This window comes from Polistes canadensis, unplaced genomic scaffold (genome assembly GCF_001313835.1).
Source record: "Polistes canadensis isolate GaletaPanama2010 unplaced genomic scaffold, ASM131383v1 scaffold_2, whole genome shotgun sequence".
NCBI lineage: Eukaryota > Metazoa > Arthropoda > Insecta > Hymenoptera > Vespidae > Polistes > Polistes canadensis.
This window is the reverse complement of record NW_014569549.1, coordinates 1,571,635-1,599,147: the sequence shown is the minus strand read 5'-3', so window position 1 is coordinate 1,599,147 and position 27,513 is coordinate 1,571,635. Positions and strand designations below refer to the sequence as shown.

The following is a 27,513-nucleotide window of genomic DNA, read 5'->3' as shown; positions in this document are numbered from 1 at the left end:
GATGGCTGTGGCAGTTGGAAGCGTCTGGTTTACGTCTTTGCCTATCTCGACGAAGCATAGAGAGGGTTGAGAGAGAGAGAGGGAGAGAGAGAGAGAGAACGAGAGAAAGAGAAAGAGAAAGAGAAAGAGCGAGTTACGTCGTCTTTTGAGCTTGAAAGCAAACGACGAAAATCTCGTGGCACACGAGAGCAGCGTAAGCTCATTGACCGGAAACAAATTATCGGATTAAACGCTATCGCGCGAGCAGTGCTCTTTACCCACGTTTTACCTTCACTATAGGCAATTTTATTTTTAATATTATTTTCCCTCCAATCCTAAAAGCCAAGTGTTAAAAATTCTTTCGCTATATTCCTATCATTCTATATTTTTAAATGTTATCTTAACGTAAATAGTTCATGAAGTGTGTTAGGAAATCTATATTTTTAAAAGGATACATAGATATTTTTTTGTTTAAAAAAGCATTAGGTTTACTAATGAATAGAATAGATTCAACCGAACGGGAAACTATCTTTATGAAAAATAAATCAACTAAAAAAAAGGCGATGCAAAAAGAGAGCGAGAGAAAGATAAAACCGTCCTTCGATTTTTTTCGGTAAGCGAAGAAAAAGTAGGTTGGAAATTCTCGTTGAAACTCAATCTTCGGGTTTTCCAATACCAACGGACTCATCTATAAACTCGCTCGTTTCCTTCGCGAGAATTTTCTGCACATGTCCTCTCTGACAGCGCCAGATTTCATCCCAGCTACCCTACTTCCTCTTATGGATTATTCGACGATCCTTTTATTTTTTTTTCTATCGCTTATTCTATCTTTGCAAAAACGCTTAAATGGAAAATAAGAAGAGGAACATTTATTTGATAATATTCCAATTATGCTACTTAGAAATAAAGTTCATTATCTTCCTTAGTGAAAATTCTGTAATTCGACATTTCCAGAATTTCTATTAAAGTACGGAATTGTAAAGTAATACCTAAAAGATGGGGAAAAGGGAAAATGAATCTGTCAAAATAATGGATGAGGTTATAATATAATAAACAAAAGGAAAAATCATTTTAATAGGTGATAACTTATTTGTCAATAGAATTATATAGTTGAATTCATACGGTATATATATATATATATATATATTTTTGTTTATAAATATCTAGATTAATCTATCTAAATTAGTAGTTAATCTAATATCTATAGATATTTAGATTCTAAAATCAATAATAGATTTGATATCATTCTAATGCTTTTAACGTGGTTAATAAGATTTGAACAACGTAGTGTAAAGTAGGGAGCAAGTATGGGAGGAAGAATATAGAGGTAGAAAGTGGGTATATGTAAGCTCGTACGGATTATTTCCTTCAGTCTCCCATTTTGCCTAGTATAGTTCGGTGTCTTCATGCTAGTTCTCTACATACTATTTACATCTTACATAGCTAACAACGTATACCACTATTTATTATTTAAGCTTACTGCGACATATATTATCAACTTATCTGTATGTTATCCTTGTTATACTGAATCAGTTTATAATAAATTTTATTCGTTTTATCAGATGATAAAAAACGTACAAACAATTTCGGATAATTTTAAGAAGAATCAATTGAAAAATTGTGCTTATTGTCATCCAATTTACTCGAAAATTATATTGAATTTCGAATTAATGGTATACGTTTTTCGTAAGACTTAAATTTTGAATAAGGTTCAACGGGTACTTTTTGGTTAAACTAGTTTGTTACAGCAATTTTTGCTAGTATGCCGCATCGAATTAGAACAGCCCTCTTGCGAGAATAAAAACGAATTGTATATGCTAGTACTTGAACTCTCGAGGCATATTAGAAAGATTCTTTGGTAATTTAACTAGCTTAACTAGCTGTTGCAATTTAAGTTCGATGCTCCGAGGTGTATTGATCTTATATAATTTTAATTTTGTTTCTTTAAATTGCATTTGTTTTTTTTTTTTTTTTTTTTTTTTATAGAATCATCTCAAATTTATTAATGTGTAATTTTAAACGATAAGTCGAGAAAATTGTATTATTGTATTAAATAGTATTACAAATAGGATAGAATTAAAATGATTAATTTATTATTATTATTATTATCATTATTATTTGTTAAAATATCATAGATTTGTTGACCTAGTTTTATATTTTGTATGTAATCACGATCGTTTTTAAATTGGGATATTTTCTATCTGTAGCGAGCCAAGGCAGAGAAATTCAAATACGAGCTTGCTTTTATCGTTCGAACTAACATCGATCAATACCAACCAACGAGTACATATACTCGTCAAAGTTTTTCCTTCCTATGAAACAGAAATGTACTCGATCTCTTTTGCCTGATGTCTTGTTGATTTTCAAGGATTTGCAGAAGCGAGACGTGAAGATTGAGAAGCCTAAATTTTCCATGCGTATCTACACTTTCAAGAGCGAGGAAATTCGTTTAAGCGACGGTATACTCACCAGCGATGCTTTAAATTGGACATTTTTTAGTGTACACGTCATATGAATTCACAAAAAATGTTCATTCGTTCATTCTTTTTATCTCTCTCTCTCTCTCTCTCTCTCTCTCCCTCTCCCTCTCTCTCTCTCTCTCTCTCTCTCTCTCTCTCTTTCTCTCTCTCTCTTACTCTTTCTATTCTCTCTTTTTTTTTTCTTTTATATTCATAAAAGCTAGTTAGCTGTCGTCACATACGAGGATTTTATAGCGTAATAGAGAGAGAAATACTACGTTCTGTTTATCGACACTACATTTATGAAGAAGAATATGAAAGAGTTTTTATTTTTCTCACATTTTTTTTTTTTTTTATATATATATTTTCATAAATTTAATCGTAATTCCTTTCAGGCATGTAAAATTTTAAAAAGAAAAAAGTATTAATTATTGTTAAAGAGAAATAGAAGTATATGTATAAATAAAATTTGTAGGAAAAGTTGAACGTATAAATATGAATTTCTATTCGGAAATATATTTTTCCATAAATATTTTTTCGTTTGGTAAACTATATTTTTTCGTTTGAAATCTAAAACACGAGTATCTACACTTGCCAACGTTTCGTCTATCAAATGAAATTGGATTTTTCCTCTTCGTGATACTTTTTCTGTGACATTTTAAATCATTTGCTAAAATTTTTTTTTTTATTATTGAAAACTGTGGTATTGGTGAAAGAGTAAGCGTTGTGAAATCAACGAGACCCGCGACCCGCAGAAATTATCGGTGGTACGATGAGAACACCGTTTTGATATATCAAAAGAACTGTTATACTTTATTTATTAAAAAGAAATCAAATTTTTAACAATATGAATTTTTTCGACGAAGCAAAAAACTTTCTCCCTTCATTCGGAATTTTACATTTTTGTTGAAATTCTGATTTTATGTAAACAGAATAAAACAGCAATTTAATTAATGAGAAAATTAGGCAGTTTGTTTGCCTCTACTCTTTTCCTTTCTATCTTCTCATTTTCTAATTCGGTTCGTCAGCTTGATATTCATACGTTTATCAAGCTTTACCGTTTTTCTTTTTCCTTGTTTCATCTTTTTTACTCGTCAAACCTTGAATCGTAATTTTCTATGTTTTTTTTCCTTATTAACAGCAAATTTTTTCTTCGCCACTCTAATATTAGATTTTTTATTAATTCAATTTTTTGTTTCTCTCAGAAACACTTATACGCAGAGTACAATCTTGTTCGTCAAAGTTTGCGAATTAGTCCGGAACGCAGAACACGTGAGAGATTGCTTACGTTCAAAGCTTTCGAGTAAGTTTTTGTATGTCTTTTATGTAGGCGATATAACTCTTTTCCTGTTAGTCGCTTCTTAACTTCATTAATACATTCCTTTTGTTCACTTATTTAGGTAAACGAACATTTTAACATTTTGCAACTCTATTTTAATACTGTTAGAATAAATGCCGCCGCTTTCGTTTAAATGTTCTCATTTTAAAGCGTTGCTTTTGTTAAAAAGAATCTTCAGAACAAAAGGCATGTTATTAAATAAACGCAAGATATTTATCAATGTATATTGATAATAAAGACAATTATATAAACTAATATCAATATTCATTATTATTAAAAATCAATTTTGATAACATATTAATTATTTAAAGTTAGCGTATTATTCCTTATTTTCTCGAGTTTGTTAGCATAATTTATTTATTTTTTTTTTTTTTGATAATGAACGTGAATGATTTCATATACTCAATTGTATTTTATGGTATTGTAACATTCGTCTGGTATATATAGGTCCTTTATAATACTGTTGAGCCTCTGACAATCAACGTGTCACGCTCGTGAAATGTTCTGCGAACATTGAAGACGTCTAGCACGAATGGTATACGTGTGACGCGCTATTCTCTTGTAGTCGATTGCTTTAGAGTTGCTATATCGACTGTATATATGTGTATATTTCCGTAACGCACGTGAGAACGTTTGCGTATATACACACGTAATGAAATATATATATTTAATAACTAAATGAATCGCGTGCTGCAAGTAAATGCTTACGTACGAACTACAATATAATTACATACTCGTCAATGACTAAATGATTTCGACTTTTTTTCGATCAGCACGACTTATACAACACTTTGCTAATATATCCCTGGTACCTAAATATATGTAAGAAATATTGATTTAAGTATAAAAATGAATATAATTTCGTCTATTATAATCGCTTGTTAGTATTTGAGATTGTATATAATATTCGTTGTGTTATATAAAGGTTGGAATATTAATTTTGTTCGTAAAATTATATTGTACATTAATTATTATTACTTTCGTTTGAATTAATTAAAAGATAATAGGTAAAGAAGTTTTTAATATAATATTATCGGATTACTCTTAACGAATAAGAAAGAGTAAGAAAGTAATTAATGAATAGATTACTATCGCTTAATTTATAACCAATACCATTTTTCTATTCGTTGATTTGAAATCAGTTTTTCTTATGCAATCGATTTACTTAGATTTAGAGATCGGTCCGGGTTTAAGAGATTTCTCGAGTCGAGTAAAAGAAAGAGAAAGAGAAAGAAAAGAATATACGTCGTTCTTTGTACAATCCGCCTTCTACTTTTCTCTCCGGTTCTTCTTCTTCCACCACGGACTAGTCTTGCCGTTTTATCTCTTGAGGCTTTCTCAGCGATTAAACGTAGCAAAAGAGATTGAATGTGGCAAAGAAAAAGTGGAAAAAGGAAAAAGAGGGAAGAAAAAAAATAGGCGTAACCGTAGTTTCGTAAGATTTTTCGTTTACTTTCGACGTTCGTTTCATCTATCTTCAAAAATATATTTATACATATCTCTCCATATGGATGCAAGCGTAACCTATCAAAGTAATGTACGTACGTATTTTACAATCAGTTCCAATTGAAAATCAAATGAAATTTGCTATTGAATCTTTTTTTTTTTTTTTTCTATTCATTTATCAAAATATTTAATAAATATTTTGTATTGGTGCCCCTGGCCCCGTTTTTTTTTTTTGTTTTTTTTTTTTTAATAATTTATAAAAATTTCTATATTAATTTTACATGAATCTATTATACTATAAAATGCGAAATAATCTGTTACGACATTCCGTACGTTTTTAAATTAAAATTGTCCGTATCATGTCGAGAACGAATTCGGTATAACGAGTTTCTATCGTTTATTTTCCAGAACACGCGGCCTGAAACTGAAAGCGTGACTTATGAACGCCAGCCGAGATAAAGGATCTTGATACGAATTTGTTGGAGCTTGGCTTTTACGTAAGTAGTTCAAGGATACTATAAAATTTATGCATATATAGTATTACATATTCATATTCGTGTTATCAATTGCAATTTTAGGTTTTTGCATTGCGAAAGGTTTATAAAAAAAAAGTGTTTTATTTGAAATAATTTTTTTTAAGTTTGTATTATTTACTCTCGTGTATATTAAAAAAAAAAATATTTAATATGAAGGTTAATCTTACGATGTTATGAAACTATCATGATAGCGTTTAACGGTTTGTTACAAATACGTGTCTCCATGAATCGGTTGCAACAAAAGTTATTTCCCTTATCTTCAATTTATAAACGAGAAATATTTGATCTACGCTTTTCCTGTCTCAAATTCTGTCAACGGAGAATTCGATAAGCGATAAGTCAACTAGATAAAAAGAAGGTCGCGATATCGGTAAATTTATATATTTGATTTCACACGGTTATCTATATTTTATTACGGACCACTATCGGTTACAATAGTTCAATAGTAGATATTTTTATCGTCCCCATGAGAGAGAGAGATCTTTATTTCCTAAAGATAACCGTGTTCATATTATATTCTCATTTCCTGTTTATATTGTTCGTGAAATATTTACGTGAAAAAGATAAGTAAAAATTCGTTTCGTTTCTGAAATATTAAATATTGTAGTATCGATAAGTCAACGGAAGAATTTATTGAAACCGTCCATTTGTATATGTTACAATCATAGCCGGAAATCCGCCATTGCTAGTAATTCCTCAGCATTCTCATCAAAGCAAAGAGCATACCGATGAAGTCGGAAACAGAAGAATTCTTACAGTTTTTCCTAAACATTAAACATAATACTTTGATATTCTATAAAAAATCAAGTTACTAATTAAACAACGTTGAAAAGAATACATTCTCGGGCACAGACACACACAGCCATATGCAACCCCTCCATCCAAAACAATCCGTACAGGTAAAAAACATTTCGTTCTAAACCTGTGTATCTTCCGATACGGTAGGGAACTCCATGGAAATCTCTATGAATATCTGTTTAACTAATGTCTAGAAAATAAAATAACTCTGTAAAAAGTCTTATTTCCGACTTCGTCGGAAGGCGCTTTGCATTGATAACAATGCCGAGGAATTACTAGCAATGACTGATTTCCGGCTTCGACGGTAACATATATATAATTATTGGATACGTTAATTAATTTTAATACGGAATTAAAATCGGGTATCAATCGTATTTCAAATTCAGACGCGAGGAATTAAGAAGAAGTAGTTTATTTTTGCTAAGTAACCAAAAAGTTAGATTCGATCGATCGAAAAGATTTAATCCTCTTTTTGGCTGCGTCCGTTGGAAATCACTGTGTGTACCAAAATATCGATATTAATGTTAGAATGTTGGTGCTTCGAAAAAAATTTAAAAAAAAACATTTTGTATAGCGAGATGATTTGGACGGGGAAGAGAGAAAACGGGAGAAAAAGAGAGCAAGCTTTTTAGTTTTCTTTCTTTTATCTTTTTTCTCTCTTTTCTCTCTTTCGGCCGTTTTACAGGATTCTTGGTGGAATGCGAATTGCGATTGTTATTTGGCTCTCTCTATCTCTTCTCTCTCAATCTCTCTCAATCTCTCTTTATCTCTCTTTCTCTCTTTATCTCTTTTTCTCTCTTTCTCTCTCATAACATTCAACCGAACGAAACGCAAAGCACACGTGGTACACACGAAAAGGGGAATCGCGTTGCTTGTTGCATTTAAAGGAGGTCGATTGATTTTTTGTTCTTCGAAAAGCATGGCAACGCACATATGGAATGGAAACAAAGTTTCTAGTCATTTCTCTTTTTTTCTCTTTTCCTACGGTATTTATATGTATATTTATGTATTTATATTTCTGCGCGTTTAATTGGTTTTGTGTATAATAAGTGTATTCATATATTATATCTCTCTAATGAAAATTCAATACCTTCTCTCTCTCTTTCATTGGTATTATAATATCATTTAAATTATTTAAATAATCAATAACTATGTATAGAATCGATTGATGATACAAAATATGTTTTAGTTAAGTAAATAACTAATTAGTTGAATTTCCGCTGTGCCAAAGTTGAAAGCAGCATACGTATAATAGAGTGCATAAAAATGCATTGTTATTTTATCTTAAATGAGTCTGTGATCGTTATGCGAGTATTCAACGTACTAGCAGCACATATTTTCAGAAAAGAAAGAAAATAATAAGAACGAAGATATTCAACCTTTGAAAATGTCGATTTGAAATAACGTGAACGTAATTAAAATCACATATCAGCACATTTTTACTTGGCCAATGTGTCAGGTGAACTAGATAATTTCATTTTTAAATATAAATTTAATTATTGAATTTAATTACTTGACAATTTATGATCGATAATCGTAAAAGAGCATTTTAAATTCTTTCATAGATAAATTTATGAGTTTTTCATAGAAATTAATGGACAAGTATGGATGGAATAAAAGTAATGGATAATGTATTCATGATCAAAGCTTCTAAAGTGCGGAAGATTAATGAAGTGCATCTAACTCGTATTAAAAAATAAAAATGAAAAACAAATAATCCAGATGTAAATTAGCAGGTATAAAGTAATAAACTCCTTAATTGTTCGGAATACAAACAATTCGCTGTTAACATCCTGATCTTTCAAAGTTTGACGAGGAAAGCGTTTAATTTCAGACAGGGATCTCATTGTACAAAGGTCTGATATCGTTAATTGTATCTAAATACACGTTTGATAAATGAGTTCCTCGCCGACATTATCGATCGCGTAAACTCGATATTATTCGTTTCATTTAAGAAGATTGAAAATAAATAATGATTCTATATAAAAATCAAGGAGTACTTCCCACGTTTGACTCTCATTTTGTGTTGCGCCAAATATATCCTTATTAGGTGCAACGCAGAACTCGAGGGACACTTGATAACGGTTCGAGCATAGCAGTCCAAATTCGTTGCGGCCCGTAATTTTGCTGTCTGAAAAGAGGGATAGAAAAAGAGATAGAATTAAAGTGAGAATGAAAAGAGGGAGAGATGAGGAATAAGAGGGAGATGACGATTATGGCGGATACTGACATCTCTTCTCCCCTTCAACTCGTCGATGTTTTCGAGCGGACCGACAATTTATTTTCATTTATGTTCTACTTACATACTACTGCGAGCGTATGCAACGAGAGTCAAACATCGTGTCAAGTAGGATGCTAATACTGGAAAAGCTTGTCTATTTGTATTACGCACCGGTGCCGTTCAAATCTCGCTTCCGCTTAGTGAGATGTTACCTGCGGTAGCTAGTTGTAGTTTCGATGAAAGCTTAAGCTAATTTCCACGGACGAGATAAATGTTACAACGTTCATAATGAGAGAACGTTTTGCTATTACTGTCGTTAATATAACTTCACTTTCTTGCTCGTAATTTAAACGTGTATATTTTCTTTTTCATCCTTCAATTTTGCATCGCTTTTTTAAAAATTTTTTTTTCTCCTTTTTTTATTACCGCTAACATATCGGTTTTTCATTATCATTTTGATCATTCGATGATCATATCGTATCCGAGAATGTCATCCATTATCATCGACCACATTAACCACCAGTACGTTCATCGATATCCGAACCGGGCGTACTGTGTTCCAGCCGTGAATTTTCAATCGATCGCACCATTGCTGCTGTCGTATCAAATTATCGATTGTGCCGTTTCTGACGATTCGTAAAATATAGAAGCATATGTAGATAGGGAGAACTATCTATATCATATTTAACACTGAATTCGAAATAAAAATAAAGAGTGCATTGTTGTAACGTCGTTAAATAATTTGAATGGATGGAAGAAAGGTAACGATCAAAGGAAAGGACACTGTAAGTTTCGTATAATTTCGACAGTAGTATATTTCGAGCGAGATTCTCTAACGGAATTTGATTAGCATATCAGTACACAGGTGCACGAAGGCTCCAGTTGCAAGGTTCCTCGAATGCGTAGCATCCTCTTCTACGAAGTTCGATAAGCTAATTGGCAAGCCGAATTCGCACCTCGAAATACCTTCATGATGTAGTTGCGTTATCTCTCTCTCCACTCTCCCCTTTCCCTTTCCCTTTATGTACTATGTTTCATGTATGCTTCGCTTCTATTACGCGCAATATTGCATGATCAGAACTCGATCATTCAGGCATTGATCTTCCCTTTCAATCGATCTATTTCTTTCTCTCTCTCTTGCTCTAATCTTTCACTTCGTTCCACCATTAGCCCTATCATCGAACTAAATTACTTCGATTACCATTAGAACTTAACACGTGTAAGTCGTTTTAAAGAAAATACCTTTCGAATAGCTAAAGGTACTTTATCTGTCATTGTTTATTTGCGTTCGGAACGATTCTGAAAGATCCACTGACTGAATTCAGAGTGGCAAGAGACGGTATAGTTCGTTTCGAAAGTCCATTTGGTAAACCCAATGACTATCGAGTCGGGACGATTTTCAGCAACGAGAGAATAACGGATTCGCGTCAGTAAATCAAATTTATATGAAGGGGTATTATAGCGCACGGTATGGTATATCTACGCTGTTAACGTTTATCTGCTTAAGTTCCTCACGTTCTGGCTTTTCTTTGAAGAAGAAAAAATGAGAGAAGAACAGATACTTACCGAGATCTAATACAAAACGTTTTTGTTTTGTAAGAGAAAGGGAAAAAAAAAAAAAAAACAAAATATTTTTTTAAAAGTATTTTTTAATGTTTGAACGATAAAAACGTAAACAAGAATGAAAGATAAAGAGGAAAGAGAGAAAAAGGTAGATTAAAACGTTATAAATTAGTAAGGCTGTTTATTACGGAGAGTTCTTTTTGTTGGGTTACATGCTTTAATAAGGCCATAGTAAAGGAACAAAAAGAAAGAAAGAAAAAAAAAATGAAAGAAAGAAACAAAAAAAAAAAAATTCTGCATCATCCAAGTTCTTTATGGAACTTTATGAGTTTCATAATGACGCACAGGCGCATCTAGATTTTTACGAACGCGGCGCATCGTGAATACTCTGGACCATGATTAATCAGGTTCAAAGTTTTGAAACGAACGCTTCTTGAATACGATAAAAAATGGAAATAAGAAGTAAAAAAAGATCAACCATGAATAAGACGTTGCGAAATTTCTTACAAACTGTCTTCGTTAAGTATTTGATGCTTTTTTTTTTCTACTGCATTTCTTTCATTAAGTTAAGAGGAAGATATACAATAAATTATGTTTTCTCTCGGTTTGCCGTTCCAAATTATCACGATATAATACGACGTATATATGTAATATCTTGTATTATGGCATTTTCTTACAATTTCATGAACTCTTGCGTATCTTCTGTCATCCAGATATATGCGAGGAGTGAACAATGGCTAATATTAAATTCATTTGTGCGAATCAATGAATTGAATAATGCGAAAACGGTTATCGTTGAATTTCGTCGATATTATCGATATTACTAACGTAAAATAGCTTTTTCAAATTGAAATCGTCTTATCCTAAGATGTATATCTTTTTTAAGGGAAAAGCCTTCATTGGATGGATGTATGTTTTAAGGTCGCAAAAATTTCGATAACGTTTCAATGATTTTATTGATCATGGAACGTTCACGAATATCGTATAACGGTGACCTTTCAAAGAAATCTTTTTTCTCGTTCGATGTATTACGATTTCAAAGAGTTTACCAAGCATATCGATCCTTCAACCCCAAAGATCGATCGTGAATTCGAAATATGCTCGAGACTAGCTTGGAGTTCTCTGTAAACTCGTTTTCCAATTGCGGTGAAACGAAGCTGATACTCGACTTTTTCGTGTGCTAGTATTATGTTTTTTTTCTTTCTCTTTATCTCTCTTTTCTCTCTCTCTCTCTCTTTCTCTCTCTCTCTCTTTTCTGATCTTATACATATAGATATACACATATGTATAACGTTGTTCCCTTCCTCCACTGCGTTCAAATTTAACGAGCAAATATTTATCAACGTTTTGGGGAGATTAAAAAAGATAGTAAAATCGGAAATACCAAGAACCCAACAAGCATGAAAGTAGTCATGGATTTGTATACAGGTAATAAAGGTGAGAAGTTTCGGTCTACTATAAATGTTCTATATATTATTAATATTTGATGGTCAGTATATAATTTGGATTTTTATATTTATCATTGTAATATAATTTGGATAGAATTAATATTTGATTTAGAGGAAGAAACCGAAGAAAATGGAAATAAATGATCGGTTAAAATGTAGACAACGAAAAACTTAAAATAAATTGACATTTTGTTAAAATTTGAAAATAAAGAATCAAATATTAATGGTTGCCTATTGGAAGATTGATAATGCAACAAATTGTTTAATCAAGTAGATATATGACGAATTTAGAAAACGATATTGGGTTTCGTCTGTGAGTAAATCTGGTATCAGACGAAAACTAAAAAGATTCGACTTGAGATCGATTTCCCTTCGTGGATTTATGCGGCTATTTTTTATTTCGGATCTTCCAAGGACGCATTCTATGACATAGAATTACGATCTCGTAGAAGAAGGTCGTCTTTTATATTTTTTCCTTCTTTTCTCTCTTCTTTCCTTCTTATCTTTTTTCCTCATTTTGTTTTTCTTTTTTTATGCCAATCGTGGTACTTTGACTTTCTTAGAAGGTTACTTTTTCTTTGATAGTTAACAAAGAAGAGAACTTATTACCCGTTAATACCCTTTTGCATATCTTTCTTTAGGTCATATCTGGATTTTTTTTTTATATTTTCTCTTACCCTTTCATTCGTTCTTTCTTTCTTACAAGAAAGTAACTATAGTACATATATCAAAGCTCTTGTTACTACGAGCAAAGCGTATAAATAATAATTATCGTCGTAGACAGTGATCTTTTCTCTCTTTCTCTCGAAGATGGCTAAAGGTTCATAATTTTTTTTAATTACTCACAGTTCTGAATTCCGATAATAAAAAAGGTTTGTCGAGTTTATTCATTTTTAAATAAGTCCATCGTTTAGTTCATGAATGTTGTCATATACTTATTGTATCATAGCATTAATAAAAACGCATTATGATCTAGTTCCCTTGTGTCCTGAATAAAATAATTAAAAACATTTTTAACGATGCATACAAGGTTTCTAATTAATATAACGGCATGAATACGTAATTATAATAGAAGCATAAAATTGAGAGGTTTTTCAAGTGTCTCAAGAAATCAGTTAACGTTTTTCTTTGATTATTCTTGAGACATATATATTAGATCAAGTCATAAATTACTTTCTTTGTTTATTAGACATTTATTTTGCTTTCATTAAATAACAAAATTATATTAATTTATTATGTAATTGCCACTTCGCTGCTTAGGAAGTTACTTACGACTTAATTTAATATATATAGATATATTTGTCAAAGAGTTATTTTGATTTATAAATATAATATAAATTTATACACGAAAAGAGAGAGAGAGCAAAATACGAAAGAGCAAGATAAAATAGAAATGTTAGATAAAATAGTTACGAGTAACTTGAAACTAACTGATTGATATGAATTTTGTTTGCTCGATATCTTGTTTATTTAATCAATAATTTTTTCTTTTTGAATTCATAAAACATGAACATTATACGTTTTCATTTCTTTTTACATTTATGTTAAGCATGGATACATGCTTACATGTGGAATGAAATAGTAGATGTATAAAAGAATGTTTCTGTTATCTGAAGATTCTACTGCTCGACACAGTTTCCTTTTATGGTTAATTCGAGTTACCATTCGTCCGCGTTCCTACTTTTTACTTTTCTATTTCCCCCATTTCTTTTCCCGTATACTTGGCTAAGATTTCGTGTCTTACCAACCGTAGAAGAAACCGAGCAACATTTACCGGCTACTTTTACCTTGTTCATTCTTTTTCCGTTTCCCTCGTCACGAGAAGACAGCTGCGAAACATTTTTATTCTTTTGCAAAAGGGATAAGGAGTTTTGTGAAAAGAGCCGAACCATCTTGACCGTAAAAGAATGCCACTTGCCGACCATTTCTACTGCATTTATTCATACGTTCGTATTTTCTTTCTACATACACACATACATACACACATACATACACACATACATATATATAGACTATATCTATTCCTCCTCTGCTTTTCCTCTCAACGAAAGGAACATTTAGATTTAACGATGAAGATAATATCGAAATCTTCTGCCCTTTCCCAACGTTATAGTTTCGTTTAATTGCCTCTCCTACATGAAAGTTCGCAAAGAGAGAAAAGATGAATACCGATAAGTGTGTGTGAAAAATAGAAAGAGAGAGAAAGAGAGAGAGTTATATAGAATCATGGGATCTGAAAGCGTTCGACAGAATCGGTCAAGGAACAATGGAATACTTTTTGGAACGTTACCATTTCGTTTTACTATATCTATTCCGTTTAACGTTTGATGTCGACCAACTAGTTATTTTCTACGAGTTTGAGTCAGAACATGCCTCCTGTTTTGTTCATAAGTCTCCGAGTCATCGTCCTCGTCGTTCGCTTCATGATGCATTCCTGACGTCATACGCTTTTATACCTCGTAACTTTATACATTCTATGTGCTCACGGAGTGGCTTTTTATTCGTGGAATTTCTATTTTCAATGGAATGATATCGTCTCCAAGCATTTTATCATATTCTAAATTTAACATTGATGATCTGATACGTAAGTATGTTATAATAGTTAATGCATTGTTCATTTAACACGTTCAAGACGGAATGTACGATAGTGTTATATGGATGATTGTGTCCCATCAGGCGATTTTTATCATTGATGGTACAAACGTTTATTTAATACTAATTGATATCATTCGTTGAAGAAAAGTACAAATAATAAAACCGACCTACGATGAGGACTTATGAAACATCGTTGTCGCGAACGCAATTAAATGATTCTTGCGAAGAATGTGAAAAAATTCATTTTGTTTTATATATGTGATTAGTACGTTTTTACATTTGTTCGATTAAAAACTTTTTTTTTTTTTTTTATAAATGCAGTCAGTCTATTATATAAAATTTGATAGATTATATATGTAGAATCTTAACTATATATTGTAACTGTAACGGTACATAAATGAACGCGATATTTTTCTACTTAATTCAAGATTGTTAAAAATTCTTTAAACATATTTTGTGTAATAAAGAAAATACTGCAAGACCGTCGCACTTATGGAATTTAGGGACAAAGAGGGTTTGAGTATATTTGCATTGGGATCGCTTGCGATTTTAAGGGGTCAAGAAACCCATTTGTCTCTGTATGAGTAATTCATTGTTGACAACTGATTATACGTATGTATGTATATACCACGTTCTATACATACATAGTATACATGTATTTTCATATATCTTTTTTAATGAAATGCTGACTTTTTTATTCTATAACCGAAATTTTAATTTTTTCATTATTAATTCGATCGTAATTAAATAGAAGTTGAGTTCACGCATGAATTCTCATCTCATTGCAATGGAAACAAATTTATGAAAATAAAATGCAATTAGCTTTTTCTTTTTTTTTACAGAACGGTCTTATTAAATATCTCTATGTTAACGTAGTTTTTTATTTCTGTATACGTATTGAAAGCACACGAATCTACAAACGTAAATGTTTGTAGTCAATTCCTGCATCGATATTTTCGACCATTCGATTAATTTATTTTTAAGAGTAGACACTTTTATGAATCTATTTTTTATTAAATAAATATCCGAATAAGATATAAAATAATTTTTAAAATATCATATAGATATTTTATAAAATAAGTTATATTTAAAATAATTCCGTAAATATGTACACAATTTTATCTACAAGTTTATTTTTAGAATATCACTTTTAGAATCGATTTCTGTTTCCCAAAATAAAATTTATCAATAACGTTGTAAATATCGAACGTATTCAATAGCAGATGCATCTTTTTTTAAGTTACAGACAAATGCATCCTTTCTTTTAAAACTACACACCTATAGATACTTCTCGATTAATGTGAAAGTAAGATTTTCTTTTGGCGAGCAATAATGACGTCTCGGAAAAAGAACGAAAGCAGTTCTTAGCCTTTGTCCCATCGGGAAATTCATCTCGGTGTGTGTTGGTGCAAATTGGTTTTCGAGGAAGAAGTAATCTCGTGCTTGAAAGAGTCCGATGTCCCCGTGGAAAAGTACTTAATGAAGTGTACCCGTCGAGGTAAGAGAAAGAGGAAGAGGAATAAGAAGTCACAACGAGGTTGATAAGAGAAGGGAGGAAAAAAAAGAAAGAAAAAATCAAAATCTTAGAGAAAACAAATAATGAGCCATATATTGAAAGTATTTTACCTAAGAAGGCTGTTTACATTCATTATTCTCTCATTAAATTTTTTTTTCATAAACAATTTTATATTCTCTTTGATCTCGATTTGACGAATATTAAATTGACATATCTTTCTTTTTTTTTTTTTTTTTACGACACGATAGTTTTAATTTATTTATTCAATTTTTAAATTAGCATCTAGCATATATTCGTATGCAAACAATATTACTTTCTTTGTTTTATAAGATACTCGATATTATTAATAAATATTTACTAAATTTGAAATGAAAAGATAATGTTCCTTTATATATTCCTAGACATGCTAAATATAATTGGGAAACGTTTTTAAAATATCTCAAGTCTCTCAACCGTAGCGTTCTTGAATAAGGAATACAATTCAAGTGCTTTCCTTCTACACTTACTTTTTACTTGTGTTTTCTTCTATGTCACTTTTCTTTTGACGAGCACGAAGACTGTACCGTAATTTACTACAAAGATGCTTTCGTGTTGGATAGATCGTTTCTTTTGTTCGACATGAAAACGTGATTTTACGAAGGCAGTGATTTTAACCGTTTGTGTATCTTGTCCTAAGAAAGTATGTGTTTTCTATTGTACAATAATGAACACTTTACCGACCGCTAGCCTATTAATAAGCTTTTTTTGTCCGTGACGCTTACCGAACAAAAGTTTATTAATCAGCTTTTTGTTATCGACCGATAACTTATTAATCGGTTGCTATGGCAATGAACAATCATTATTATTACATGAACAGTTATTTGTTATTAGAATCTTCTTAATATCTTATTAAAATCTGTTATTTGAATCTGCTAATAGAATCTGCGGCTGAGCGGTCGGTCGGACGTGCGTATGCTGTTGAAATTCTAGCAATCGGTAAAGTGTTAATAGAACTTATTATATAATTGAAACATGTGTTTATCGTTCACTCTGAAATAATAGAACTATTTATTCTTTTATATTTGTTAAATTAAACAAATGTTGAAAAGAATTTATTTTTTACATATAAGTTTTTTTTGTTATAAAATCTTTTTTATACCTAAAACACACGTGCAAGATATTATCTTAAAAGCAATGCTTTGAAATTGGTCACTATTATATAATAAATTATTTTATTATTTCGTATATATAAGAAAGAGAAAAATCTCCCAACAGTACCATCATTACTTCTTTTTTCATTTCTATGGGAGTTTTCTTCTTTCGCATTATGTCGAGATCTGTTAACGGACAAAGCTAGAAACGGCCTAAGAAAAATGTTCTGAACGGTAACGTTGCAAGGTCAAGTGATCCTTTTCTCGTTCTCGCCTTTATCGAGTGGCAATTGTTAAGGCTAGTTCAAATTTCGCGGCCAATCGACTGTACAAAAGAAGGAAGATATTCTTCATTTTACGAGTTACACTTCTGGCTTTGGATAAAAAGTTTCTTTTCTTACATAGAAAATATATAGAAAAATAAAATAAGTAGAAGTACCCACTTATAACGTTCAAATTCAATATATTATATATACGTATTTTGTACATACGTGGCAAATAACATTTTCCATATCGAGTATTTTTCCATAGTATTTCAAATTTGTCAATCTAACAATAAGATATAGAAACGGAATTAAAAATTGATAATATACAAAATAATTCGCTCGAAAAGCTAAGATATTAGAAATCTTGTTGAAAATATTATATTTTATCTTGTAAATTAATTAACGTTCCTGTTGATTCTCTCTATTCGTGCTTGGTCAATGCTTCAAGATCTTATTAACTACAACAATCATCGTCTAATAATTTCTATAGCAGAGTGAAAACTGTAAAACTGAAAGTTTATAACTTTCCAAGTTAAGATGTTGATGGAAGGGTATAAGAGAAGATAGGAGTATAGGAGATAGATAAATAAATAGATATATATATATATAGAGAGAGAGAGAAAGGAGAAGAGTGTGATGGTAGATGCAACCAATGGACAAGATGGTGACTTTAGATGATATTAGTAAGCTGATAGAACATTTCGGAGCTTCGATGCGGTTCGACGACAAACGAGCCATCGATCATCTTTCACGTTGGGTGCTTCCAAAAGCTCCTTTTCATTGACGTTAACGATCGCGCGCGTGCTACGTTTATAATAGCACTAGATGTTCATAAACTTTCGCCTGGAACGACGATTAATTTCGATAAAAAAACTTCAGCCGGCCATTCTTCTTATGTTACAAGCTTTTTATTTTGATAATGTTTCTTCGAAAGCTCGATGATCGAGTCCTTTACTCAAGAAATCATACATCCAAAGGTTCATTTCAAATTGATCGAAGGTATGAAAAATCTTCCAAAGCATACCCATCATTATAATTTTTTTACTTATATATCATCCTTATTAAAAGCTAGATCGTTGAATCATGTTCATCAAATGGCTCATTTTATAATATGCCTATTAAATGATGTCAAAAGATATCGATCGTTTTATACACATACTGATAAGAGCTTTCATAAATTCCTTTGAAATTTTTTACGAAGCCAAGGCTTTGTAATACCAGTTATATTGTTCGTTGTCGCATAAAGTTCTTTGGAGCACAACATAATGAAAAAGTTAATTACCGACGTGAGCTTGCTCTCTTTCATGATCACATTTCTGAAAGCATTATCACTGAAAAAATATGTTACGTAAAATCGAGAACTTTTGTTGGTTCATGTTATATCTCTCTTTCTCTCTCTCTCTCTCTCTCGTTTCCTTCCGTATAATTTTTAAAAATGAATATGAAATATTCGATCTCTCTCAAAAATTCGACCGAGTAGATAAAAACAAATGTGCTACATTTTTTCCAAAAGTACGAATTAGGAAAGATCAAGGAAAACAAAGTAATAAACAAAAATATGATACGTGTGAGAAAAAAGAAAAATAAATAAATTAATTGTTTAAGTATCGCGGTCAGTTTTCAGAGGAAAACGAAAGGCGAGCCTGGCTGTCGCGAGCTCGGTGATAAACGCGCCATTTCTGAATTGGATGATTGTCCCTTATTACGCGCGAGTTCCCCATAATTGTCTTTGCGCACGCTATACCGACGTATGCGTCCTCCCTCCCCCTCAGCTTAACTTAACTCGTTGTAAAACGTTGACCAGACGAATGAAAGGGGTACGTATTTATACATACATACACGAGCTAGCTAAAGGAGAAAGATAAAATAAGAAAAATAGAGAGGCAAGATAGAAAGGAACAAAGAATAAAAGAAAGAAAGAAAGAAAGATAGAAAGAAAGAAAAATGTTTCAACGCCACGAAAGTAGACCTTTAATATGGCGTTTTGCTTAAGAAATTCGCTGAGCTCTTTCAAATCGAATCGACTTCTTGGAACGAGTCGAATTTCTAAAAGACACCTGGTACTACCTATGGAAGAACTTCTTTTCCTTACCGTAAGCTTTTCAAGCTGTATTTTCGAGAAGAAAGCTAAACGAACACCGCGAACTTCAATTTGGTTTTATCACCGTTCGCTTTGCCCTGGATAAACCCGCCCTTTCTTTCTATTCTTTCTTTGCTCTCTCTCTCTCTCTCTCTCTCTCTCTCTCTCTTTCTCTCTCTCTCTCTCTTTTCTCTCCTTATTTTCTTTTTTATTTTCTCGCCTTTTTTCTTTCCTTTGGTTACGCCTTCGTCCAAACGTAACGACGAGTGAACGCTAATTGCTCGTTGCGGCCAAGGGGGGGAGAAGGCAACGATAATTGTTTCCTGGCAACGCGTGCGGTTCCACCCTATTATCGTTTGCGTTGAACGCTATTAGGCACGTATGTATTTGCTACGTTGCTTTTGCCTACATCCCACTTTGATCCTTTGATCTACTTTTTGAAAAATTCATTATGAATTCACTTCATCGTGGAAACAAGATAAATATTCAAGTTCAACTAATTTCATTAAACTGACTGTATGGTATCGTTTTACTTTATTTTTCTATTTCTTTTTTTCAAAGTTAAATATATTTTTTTTTTTTTTTTTTATATAGTGTGTATACATTAACAATATGTAATATTAATTAACAAACAAGAATTAAATGTTTTATCTAATTTTACGGTAGTTAAAATATACATATATATTTTTAAAATACAATAGTAGCAAACTTGTAATAACAGATTATCATTTTATTAATAATTGGAATATACTAGATTTTCTCACGATATTAATTTTCAATTATGGTTATGGAAATTTGGAGCAATATCATTTAAACGTGATTATGTGTTCTTGCACTCATTCTTGTAGGAATTATTATTCTACTTAAGTAATTTTTATTTTATTTGTTCTTGCTTTAAACTGCATATTTTTACGGTTTGCGATGGATATTCCGACGCTTAAATGGTAGATTCTAGTAGTACCGGAAGGGCTTCTACGAAGGTTCATCCTTTTTTTCTTTCTCTTCTCTTTCTCTTTCTGTTACCTCTCGATAAAGTAAGGCATACGGACGTTCGTGAATTATGTAACGGACGGTAATCGACTCGCTTTACGATGCAAATTACCACGAACGCGTTAAAATATAAAATTTCTTCTGATTCCTTCGCGAAGATTTTTCTCACGTGCAGTCTTACTGTTCGTGAGTTTTTAATGTTTTTTTGAAAAAAAAAAAAAAAAAAATTAAAAAAAAAAAAAAAGAAAAAAGAAAAAAAAGAAAAAGAAGATTAATTTAACATGTATATTAGGTCTATTTATTTAGTAAGTATTTGTATTTTTTCTTTTTTTTTTATTACAAAAAACAATCATCTCTTTTAATAAAATAAACCAATTATAAATTTGCACGAATATTAGTCTCTCGTTAGTATTATATCTACAGAGTGCCGATAAAATAATTCAACAAACGACGAAGAGCGATTTAATCGTGAAATTACGTCGCGCTTGTAATTGATCACGTAAGCTAACGTTACCCAACAACTAGTTGGTTTCTCAACAACGACTTGTAGATTTAATGGCAATATGAAGTGCATTCGTTGTAAGGATTGCACGCGATAAAAATTAAATACCTATCAAATATAGATACCCCGTATCGTTTTAAAATGGTAAAACCAAAAAAATAAATGAAGGTTATAATTAAATAGATAAGATAGAGTTATAGTTGTTACCTTTTGAAAGGTATTATGAATGGAGTCGTTTTTAGCTCACCCTAAACCAATTTGGTATGCCACTGTTAACCTTTTCTTGCTATGAATATCATTTAATATTAACATTATCTCCATTATCACATGTATCGTCCAATGTTATTGGTTGATATCATGCTTGACGAGTGTTTTCTCAAAACGTGGAAGAAAACGTAAATGAAAGATGTAGAAAAAAAAAAAGGAAATAACGAAAGAGAATGATCACGCACGAACTCTTAATCATCAGAAACGGTACTCGAAACTCGTCGATCAATGTGCGATAAATTTTCTCTCCCTTTTCTGAAATAGTGAGTCACGAGTTGCTTTTAATTCGGTCGAATTTATCGAATTGCCCTTTTCCTCGCGAAAATACGCTTTAGTCGCCCCGGTTCGTTGTGCGAGGTCTTGGATTTTACGGGAGCTTCTGGCGAACGTGGATCTGCTATTCTATGTATTTTTTTTTTCTTTTTTTTTCTTCTTCTTCTTCTTCTTCTTCTTCTCCTTCTCCTTTTATTTTTTTCTGCTCTTTCTTTTTCTTGCGCACGTGACCCACCTAGAAATGAACTTTACCCCGTTCGCAATGGGAAAATATCCTTTTTACCCTCCCGCTACTTACAATTAGACGGCTCTTAGCGTTTATCTTGTCCTTCTTTCTCTCCTTTATTTTTTTTCTCTCTCTCTCTCTCTCTCTCTATCTGTCGCTCTCTATGTTTTTTTTTCTTTTTCTTTTTCTTTTTTTTTTTTGTACTTTTAAGTCGAGTTAATTAAAGAACTCAGCACCGTCTATATTATCGAATTAACACGAAGGATCTCTCACGTTTAATATCTTTTCGAATTAATCTTTATCGTATGCATTTCACGATTGGTTTTCGTTTTCTAAAGCTTTTATTCATTTATACTTAGCCCGTAAAATATTGATATTTACGTTTAATTACAGTAAATATTAAAGAAGGTTCTTCGATAAAAAAAAAAAAAAATAAATAAATAAAAGAAAAAGAAGAGGAAAAGAAAAAGTCGAATAATAATCCCTTCTCGTTTGACAGGTTGTAGTCAAATCACGTTGCACTGTCATTTTCGGTAACGAATATAATCTCTCGAACGAGGTCACAGCAGCTTAATAATTTCTGTGTAGATTGATCATCCTTGTAGTACCTCGTGCATTTCCTTCGACGGTATAACGGTAACGACTCTCTTTCTATTCTTTTTCTTTCTTACTCTCTCATATTCTCTTTCTATCTAGAATTACAGAAAGCTCTGCAGTATTTGTGCATCCTTGATTATTCGCAACTACTCCACTCGTAGTTCAGCTGTCAGAAAGATAGGTGCGCTTCCACTTGGGCATTGCATCTTCACTGGCAGGTATTGCATTCTACCGCAGAATAAGCCCGTGTAATAATTGATACAGGCTCCGCCAGGAAATCATACTCGTGAAACAGATGCGATCTCGTTTCGTCTGTCTCTCTATTTTCTTTATGTTCGTATGTATGTATGAATATATTATATATATACACATATATATATATATATATGTGTGTGTGTGTGTGTGTGTGTTCATGTGCTTATGCATGGTCATATATATATATATATATATATATATATATATATATTATATATTATATATATTATGTATGTAATAATATTTTATCTTTTCCGAATCCGTATATAGCGAACTCTCTAAACTGTACTTTCTAATTCATTATGAGATTTCGTTCATTTCCGTCTATGAAAATGTAAAATAACTGTAAAATTCCCGGAAGAAGATTTCACTTCTCGCTAGATTTATTTGCTATTCCAATCTATTAATTGATAAATTAATTTAGTTAAAATAATACTCTCTTATACCATTTATACTTTAGTAAGAAAAAAAATTCATTGCTAATATGTAACCGATATAAGATTTTGAAATCATTTGTCGTTTATAGGAGTTCTGTCATTTTCAATCATGTACTATGAATCATTTGTTTAATATTTATTCAAGTGTGTAAAAGAAACACCCGTGTTTTTTATAACCAGAAATAATTTCCCATTTCTTACCAATGCTACCGACTCGACGACAACGTTGCTCGTTAATTTAAGAAAAAGAAGAAAAAAAAAAAATAGAAATATTACGTTGATTTACGAATTCGGTTCCTCCTTTTTTTCTTTTAAAAATAATAAAAAAGAAAGGAAAGAAAAAAGGGGAAAAGAAATGGGAAGAGAAGAAACGTGGTGGCCACATGTCTCAGAATATTTTCAAGAAGAAAAAAAAGAAAAGGGGGAAAAAAGTAGAGGAAAAGTATGAGAACTGAAACGTCGGAATTAGAACCGTCCGTCGGTCATCTGTCACTTTCATTTTATATTATAGACGAGAGCATCCTAAATTTTCATGAAATCTTAAGCAATGCATGATACTCAGCAAAGCAAAGTGAGAAAGGGATTACAGATGTACGCTTTTCTTCTTCTGTTTATCACAGTAGACGCACTGGCTTGGGAAAGGGAGAAGATATTCTTCCATTGTAGCATGGGCTTGGCTTAATGCACAATAATTCATTACCGTAGTTGCCTTGGCTCCACCTGTAACTTTCAGCACGAAAAAAGAGGAACGAACAGAAGGCTTGGCCATAACTTTATTCGTAGGAAACGCGCTCGCACACGCGGAAGAATGATAGAAAAAGGGAGGGAAAGGAAGAAATATTTCTTTTTTACACAATAGAGGAGAAAACATTTTTGTTACCTTTTATATTTTACTTGAAAATGAGAACAATAATAAAAAAAAAAAAAAAAAAAAAGTGATCCTTTCTGTCGCTCGTTTGATGTTTCCTATCTGATAAGAATGTTCATTTCCAATTGATTGATTGAACATCTAATTTAGTTATCGTTTTTTCCATTTTTTTTCTTTTTTTTTTTACCTCGAAGCCAAATAAAAGTAAACGATTGTTGATTCAATTGAATATTTAATTGCATACGCAATTCTTGCGCATTCGATCGAAAAAAAAACAGTTTTATTAATGTTACGTAAAAAATGGATATCAATAAATAATTTATTGTTGGAAATTAATTAAAATTTGTTTCCTCGTTTTACGTATTCATTCGTTCGGTGTAATACGAGGTGAATTATTTTTTGCAATTATCATAGAATTAAACGTCAGAAGCAGCGACTCTGTTTTTGTGGGGGGGAAAAAAAAAGAAAAAAAGAAAAGAGATAGATGAACGAACGTAAAGCCTGGGACTCGCATAATGGCTGGAACTTATCTTTCAGCTTTAATTAGTTAGTGGAAAGGAATAGACATATGCCAAAATTGAAAGGTACAGTTTACGCAAAAGCTTTCTTTCACTTATATAAAATCCTTTAGAGTATCATGTCGGTGAATTATGTTATATGTTTCGTTAAAGAAATTGAGGAAAATACTGTTTTCTTTTTCGTAAAACTCTCTTTATCGTACTCTTTCTCTTTTTATGCTTTCATGTAATTCTAATTACATTCTCTTGTAATCAAAAAGTGAATAACACGGCATTAGAAAAGGCGAAGGATAGATGAAGTATAAAAAATAGGGAAAAAGAAGAAAACGGATGAAAGATGTCCGCAGATTAAATTGGAAAGTTGATACAAAAACATAGTTAGTCAAGGTTTTTTATTTGACGACTGTTCGACTCACATTTTTAATCTGAAAAATATTAAAACGTATTTTAAGAAAAAAAAAAACTTACGTTAAATTAGATAAAATTAAACTTTATTAGTTATTTAGAATGATATTTAAATAAGATATTTGAAAACAAAACTAAAAAGATAAAAAAGAAAAAGATTATGTTGGTTTCATTGGCCGCTTTGTTCCGATAGCAATGCAAACACGGAATTGCGTGAAATTAGGACTGGTTCGACATTAACTAGCCGTAAGTACAAACAGACCGAGACGATTTATTTGCTTTAGAAAACACGTTAAAAGCATCACCCTATTCTACTTATTCAGTTATATGCATTACCCTATAATTGATCGAGCTCGCGTGAATTGGACCTTTCTGGTGTTTATGGGTTTCGAACGTCGCTTGTTACAATTTGTAACTGGATTTAATTAAAAAGGAGGATAAGTTTCAAAAACAATTCTTCAAAGTATTTTTTTGGAAAATGTTGATACTTCATTATAGTTAATATTTTCGTAAACCACAATCTAATTTTTTCATTGCAAACAATTAAAGCAATTTATTGAATGAAACTTCGTAGTGATTTATGATCAAGGTCACCTGGAGAGATGAATCAGGATACGAGAAAGCATATAAATCATTTCTATTGCATATTCGTTATCGGCTTGTGTCCATTCGAGAATTTCCACGGATCGATTTATCAATTATTGCTCTACATGGAATCGTTAAACTAGCTGAGTCTCGTTTTAATTGGAAAGAAAAATATTTTTCTATTCATTGATATATTTGGAAGGAGATTTTTACAATTGATTCTTTTAGATGTGTAGCTATAGTATACATATTTAGATAAGAAAACAAATATACAATTTTTAGTCATGCTTTTGATACTGATAAATTAATGTTTTAACATATATTTCACTGTTTTATTTGATCGAAGTCATTGTAAAAATCGAATGCAAATAGATTTCGTATTGTTAATCGATTCTATTGTGAAACAGTTTACATGCTTACGTAAATGATCCATTTTACGAGTATTACGTAATACTTCAAGCATGCTTAATTCGATTATATTTAGAGAAACGATTGAAAATAATTTTCCATTTAAAGGTAAGCTTTCATTTCTGAAGAAAAATTAAAAAGAAATCTTTTGTTTGGAAGTGGATGTGTGTTGGTTTTGTAATTATCATTTACACCAGTACGTTTTCTTTAGCTATTCAAATAAATAATAATATTCATGAAACACTCTTTCTTTTATTATCACTGATTATTATTTTCTTTATTTCTCTTTCCAGTACTAATTGTTTATTAAAATTGATTAGTAAAGTTGAAATTGAAGTAGAAAGTAATTACCTGTATTGGAAGGAACGAAGAAATGGGATTATTTGTCGAATACGTTTTTTAATTTTTTTCATTTATTCTAACCTCCACCCCTCTTCTTCTATATTTTCTTTACCACTCTTTCCTTTCCCATTTTTCATGGAGGCAAGCGTACATTTTTACTTTTATGAATATCGATTGATCGAGAAAAAAGATAAGGAAGATGAAGAGAAGAGAGACAGGCCAAGAGAGAGAGAGAGAAAGAAAGAAAGAGATAGGCGTTCGATTCGCCGTAATCGAAAAACCGTGACTCTTCATTTTTCATTCGCTATCGTTCGAGTTAGAAGCAAAAGAAGGTATTGAAGAAAGAGAAGAAAAAAAAAAAGGGAGAGAAAAAAATCTGTTAGTTGCTTTCGACGTATACATTCTTAAAGCAACTTATACAAAATTGAGGGGAGAAAAAAAATACCCTGACCATCGAAGAGACGCATGAAAAAGTGCAGTTTCTATTTAAGTTACTGGTTTTCCTAACGATAGAACGCATCACCGTTATCACTTTTCAATAAATGTAACACCAACACGCAACAGGACACAGTGTGTCGTTTCGATGGGAGACTTGAACCCAACCAACGATATCGGGTGCTCCAGTCGTTTCGATTCGATTCACCCTCCTTATCATTCGATTCGGTGCCACGTACGATAGAGTACTAGATGTATCTCTCACGAAAACGCTACCTGCTGGAATAAGTTTTCTACGATGTCCTTTGCCTCCTTCCATCGTATAAACGACGAAAGTTTATGCTGCAGATTTTTTTATCTATCGCATTTTCTCAACTTTCTTGAACTTACTATTTTTTTTTTTTTTTTTCATCATTATTAGTTTAGTTTCATAAAGTCATAAACATACGATAAGTTTTCTTCACCTTAAACGAATAGGAATAACATTGAAATAAATCAATATATTTGGAGTTATATAATTTATTTATTATTATTATTATTATTACTGTCATACAAATGTTCTTGTTCTTATAAATAAATCATCTATCTCAGAAAAAACTTTTCCTTTCCCTCGCGAGAATCGATGCAACTATTCGAAAATAGTATAAAACAAGTTATCTTACGAAAAGGAAAAATCGGTCCACATGGGATTATTTGAAAAATTTAAACACATAAATAAAAGAAAAGAAAAGAAAAAGAAAAAGAAAAAGAAAATAAAAGGAAACGTGGATACAATCTGATCGAAGTAGAATGAAATTTTAAAAGGAAGTAATGTCGAAATTGTCTTCCGAAACGATAAATTGTAATCGTTAGTCCTGACTACTCTCTACTATAAAGATCCTAAGATTCTTATCTCGTGGGCGTTACAGCATGTTTTCGTGCGTTCGCCTATATATCCACTTGTCGCTAACGTGAGCGTACGGTCAAAGAGGCGACACGCGCCGCTAATCGCACGAGTACACGCGATTACGCGTGTCTCCGACCAAGTTC

General features: G+C 31.6%; 1 protein-coding gene across 3 annotated transcripts in view; it reads left to right on the top strand.

Annotated features, from left to right (window-relative positions):
- The window catches only part of LOC106785193, a 237,455-nt gene that overhangs the window by 66,011 nt on the left and 143,931 nt on the right, over nt 1-27,513 (top strand). For all 3 annotated transcript variants that reach the window (XM_014745454.1, XM_014745445.1, XM_014745437.1), the window contains exon 2: nt 5,632-5,720. The gene's annotated coding sequence lies outside the window, so the exon portion shown is untranslated. The remainder of the gene's footprint in view (nt 1-5,631; nt 5,721-27,513) is intronic.